The sequence below is a fragment of the Benincasa hispida genome, chromosome 5, assembly GCF_009727055.1.
Source record: "Benincasa hispida cultivar B227 chromosome 5, ASM972705v1, whole genome shotgun sequence".
Taxonomy (NCBI): Eukaryota; Viridiplantae; Streptophyta; class Magnoliopsida; order Cucurbitales; family Cucurbitaceae; genus Benincasa; species Benincasa hispida.
The window spans coordinates 30,457,824-30,463,183 of NC_052353.1; positions in this window are offsets into that span (position 1 = coordinate 30,457,824).

Sequence of the window (5,360 nt, forward strand, 5' to 3'; positions counted from 1 at the left end):
ACTCTCCTTGCTTTAAATTCATGATCTCCTGACACCTTCTTGCATTGATAGTGGGAGGGAAAAAATTATGCATGAATTTCTCCACCAACTTATCCCGTGTTGTTATCTCGCCTTGCTCTAAAGAAGACGCCCACTGTTTGGCATCATAACAGAGTGAGTAGGTGAATAAAGATAGTCTCATAGCTTCTAGTGTGATTCCAAGAATTACGAATGAGTTACAGGTTTCTAAGAACCGTTTTATGTGGGCATGGGGATCCTTACTATGGGCACCTCCAAATTGCCCTGTTGTCTGCATCATTTAGAGCATAACTTGTTTCATGTCAAACCTTGTCCCTTCAGGCATTGGGTAGATGATCGCTAGTGAAAAGTCATATAACATTGGTGACACATGCTCATGCATTGGACACGTGCTATTATTCACCAACAGGATCGAGTTAAGTGGAGCGTTTGCTAGTTGCTAAGCCAAGTTCTGATTAATCTAGTCGTGTGCCATTTGTTGTTGTTGTTGTTGTTGTTGTCATTGTTTTTGTTTTTGCCTTAACCTCCAACTTCGATTCAATTTGTTTCTTCATCTAAAGGTTCTTTCAATCTCAGGGTTGTATATGAGTTCAGGATTGCTCTCGTCTCTCATAAAACATTCACAAGTTCAGCCTCAACTTGTAATACTCATGTAATTGAAAGTTTCTTCAAAAGTTACAAAAGACAAATTCTGGTTAGCGCCATTGCTAGAGTCCCCAGCAACAGCGCCAAAAACTTATTTGATGGAGTTAGCATGCAATCAGTGAAAGAAATCAGGATAATTAAGCACTCTAATTCATCAATTTTAACACCTAAATAAGCATGTTCATAAAATGAATAGAGGGTTTCAGAAATTACCTTTGAAGACTTTCTTCAATCCACAAATTCAGCTTCAATCTTGACTCCAAAAGCTTATACACTACCATTTGATCTTCCCTATTATTCTCTAGAACCTTAGATTGAATTGTAGGATTCAAAATGAGTTAGAATTTTGGAAATTTTTTAGAGAAGAAGACTGAATTTTCTGATTTTAGTTGAAGAACTCTTCTTCCTCAAAAGCCAGCAAACCAAATCAATTTGCATAAGCTGGCTTTGATCACGTTCTTCATGCAATCACAATAGCAATGAAGATGACAACACCTACTTCAAATTTGAAGTGGATTCGTGAGTTGGAATATAGGTGTTTAAAAGTGGGATAACTCCACATAGTAGAATTTTCCAAAACTTGAACTTTCAAGTTAAAATTCAATTTTTCTTTTAACTTTGAAACTCATTTTAAAAATTAATCTAGAAATTCAATTTTAATTTAAATTAAATCAAAATTTATTTTGTTATATGAATTTTCATAAAATTCAATTTTCCAATTAATCAATTAAAAAAATATAATTTAATATCTAATATTAATTTATTTAACCACCAGTTATATAAACATGAATCTCCATTCATGTAATTTTAATATTTAAATCATATTTAAATATTATCTAATTCTCCAATTTCGTTTAATTCGCTAATTAAACGTGTAATTATATTGTATATAATTATTGATTCCCTTAATTTGAATTTGAACGTTTCAAATTCTCTCATCACGTTATTCTAAGGTTTAATCTAGTTGTGAGCTAGTAAGGGGACCTATGGACCTACAGTTCTGAGCTCCAACGAAATGAGATTAATTGGATTAACTTTTTAAATTGAATTAGTCAACATTCGTTAGCTACCGGGTCACTCCACTAAAGCGCAGTAGTTGAACTCCCCTCACTTTAGATATATTTTTGTCCATTTGATTTAACCATAATCAGTTAGCTGACCCTTCACAAATTGTTCGTAATATCAGCAGGGTCAATAGTTGTTTTACCCCCGAGATTACATCTTGCACCTTAAGTTCCACTAATCCTCTAATGAACAAATGGTTTGTGATCCAACTACAAAACCGAGTCCCTCTTGGGCCAATGAGGGGGTGTGGCCCCTTATTCAAAACCTGGAATCAGTACTTAAGAGAACAACCTCTCTACTATCCCTAAAAGCAGGTAAGAGTTAATTTCTTCTTGCAACCTATGTCCCCAACTATCTACCCAGTCTTACCCCTGGAATGGGAGGCTTATTGAGCCAATCCTCACCTATGCAAATCTAAGGATAATCTTGAATAAATAGAAGTTCATAGTTAACTCAGGATTAAGGTTGAGTTATCTAGGTCATCGCTTTGAAATATTCAGTCCTAAACAGTAAACAATGTTTATAAAGTAAGAGTGACTTTATTTCTTGGTCTGATTTTATAAAAATTCTTTGCATAGAATGCCCCCACTCGCATGTCTCCACATGAACAATTCAAGATCACATCGTTTGTACTAAATACAAAGTGGGCTGCATTCGAGAGTGTTACCAGAATAAGGTACCCAACCTTATTTGTATACTAAGACTGTTTTGGTTATCTACTCAAACTTGATCCATTTTTATGTCTCCGTATAAAGTCCAACTACTCATGTAATAGCCATGACTTAGTTTATTGGATTTAGTTTTTACAAGTGCAATTTACACATTCAATAATAATTTTATTGAATAAACATCTCTATTGCAAATAGAATATGTTTAATATTATAAACTGCGAGCTTTAAAACATACAACCCAACAAACTCTCATTTGGACTAAAACTCCAGTGAGTTTACATATATGCAAATATATACAATGTTGAGTATGAGAGAATAAATACAATAAATTAGAGCATAAGATACCCAGTATTTCTCCCATTTGCCTTGGATTTATTGATCTTGTAGTCCTAGTCTCATTAGGTGACCCTCGAACACTTTAGCTGGGAGGGCCTTTGTAAACGGATTAGCTAAGTTGTCTTCTGAGGTGATCTGCGTGAGATCATGTCTCCTCGGTATACGATCTCTCTGATGAGATGGTACTTGTGCTCAATGTGTTTTCCACACTTCTAGCTTATTGGTTCTCTAGAATTTACAACTACTCCACTATTATCACAATAGAGGGTGATTGATAGGTGCATATTTGGAACCACTTCCAAATCGGTCAAGAACTTTCTAAGCCACAACTACATACTAAATCGATGGTGGAGTCAACAATACAACATTGCTTTATAGTCCTCCATACTATAGCTCCTCCATTTTGAGTGAATAATGATCCTAAAGTTGATTTCCTAGAATCCATATTGGTCTGAAAATTAAAATCAGTGTACCCTGTAAGAATCAGATCCTTAGCACCATATAAGAGCATATAGTCCTTTATTCTCCAAAGAAACTTGAGGATGTTTTTAATGGTAGTCCAATGACCATATCCAAGATTAAACTAATATCTGCTGACAATTCTAACCGCATAGCATATGTCAGGGCGTGTAAACAATATGACATACATCAAACTTCCAACTACTGATGCATAAGGAATTTGTTTCATAACATCAATCTCTTAAGGTGTCTTAGGAAATTGTTCCTTAGAAAAACGAATTCCATTCCTGAAAGGTAACATTTCTTTCTTGGAATTTTGCATTTTATATCTTGACAACATCTTGTCTATCTAAGATGCCTGAGATAATGCTAGTGTTATTTTTGCAATTCCGAACTATTTGGATCCCAAGAACATACTGTGCATATCCCAAATCCTTCATTTGGAATTGTGATGCTAGCCATCTTTTAACGTCAGATAAGAATTCTACTTCATTTCCAATTAGTAGAATATCATCAACATATAAAACCAAAAAAGATACAGTTATGTTGATGATCTTCTTATGATCACAAGGTTTGTCAACATTATGTTTAAAGCTATAAGATTTGATCGTAGTGTCAAATCTCATATTCCAAGATTGAGACGCTTGTTTTAACCCATAAATGGATCCCTTAAGCTTTCAAACCTTTTACTTTTGACCTTGTTCAATAAATCCCTCTGGTTGAGACATATAGATACTCTCTTCAAGATAGTCATTCAAAAAAGTTGTCTTGACATCCATTTGCAAGATTTCATAATCATAAAAAGCAGTAATGAACAACAGTATTCTAATAGACTTGATCATGACAACCTGAGAAAAGGTTTCTTCATAGACCACTCCATCACTTTAGGTAAACCCTTTTGCCATACGTCTAGCTTTGTAGGTTTGTACTTACTTAGCTTGATCTCGTTTTCTCTTGTAGATCCATTTGCATCCAATACGTTTTACCCTTCTGGTTGATCTACAAGTTCCCAGACTGAATTGAAGTACATTGCCTCCCTTTTGAGGTCCATGGCTTTTATCCACTGGTCCCTATCCATAACTTCCATTGCTTATTTGAAAGTCAATGGATCCTCTAAGCCATCACCAGGTATGACTACCTGAGTTTCCATTAAACCCAAGTATCGGTAAGACTATTGAACAACTCTCTCACTACGTTGAGGCATTGGCCGGTTGGTGGATTCACCGTCGTTCGTAAACTCGCATCAAATGCAAATAAAAATTTGTATGCACGAAACTAACCCCTTATACTAATTAATAGTACAAGTAGTAAGTCCGAGGTCGAACCATAGAGAGCCGAATATGGATTCCTCAAGGATTGGAACTCTTAGGAAGTAACTAAAAGGGGATTTTTTTTGTGAGAAATTCTAAAATAAAATTGCTAGAGAACAAAAGTGTGCAACGTAACCGAAGGTAAAAATTTATCAATCAAACAAATACTTAGCTTGGGCAATTATAGTTAGTTTGTTCCTCATCAAATCTATGAAAAACTAATAAAAAAATGCGTGAGAATATTGAAATTAAAACTTAACCTACTCAATTAGAATCCTAACAAGTAGTCCATAAAATCAAGTTAATTAATAGAAAAGCAGAATCCTCAACTAATCAATCAATCAACAAGCATTAAGACTCAAGGCAAAGCTAAGCCAATTAATTGATTTCCATCGTCTAACTAACTAATTGAGCGAGATTTATCTAAGTTAGAAAGTAAATGCTTGTTAATTGGAATCCCAAATTAACACAACAAACTAACTTAACTCATGCTTCTAGGTTACGACTACCTAACGATTACAAATGAGGGCCAATCAAAGCAATCGATTAAACATATACAGCTAATTTTTCAGATTATCCCATACATGAAAATTGAAGAATATGCTCAAGATAAATTCTCATAAATTCATAATAAAAACTCACAGAATTACAATACGATTCTCAAGAATTGAATTGGAACCAAACTAAACTAACAAACCCAAGTTAATCTTACCCTTTAGCTTCAAATCATGCTCAAATTCAATACAATTGGTAGAGGGGAAGAATTTTTACAGAATTCTTGTGTAAAAAGGGAACTAAAACTAGGTTGGACAGAGCGGCGACGTTCAAAATTCAATGTCCTTGCAGATTCATGTAA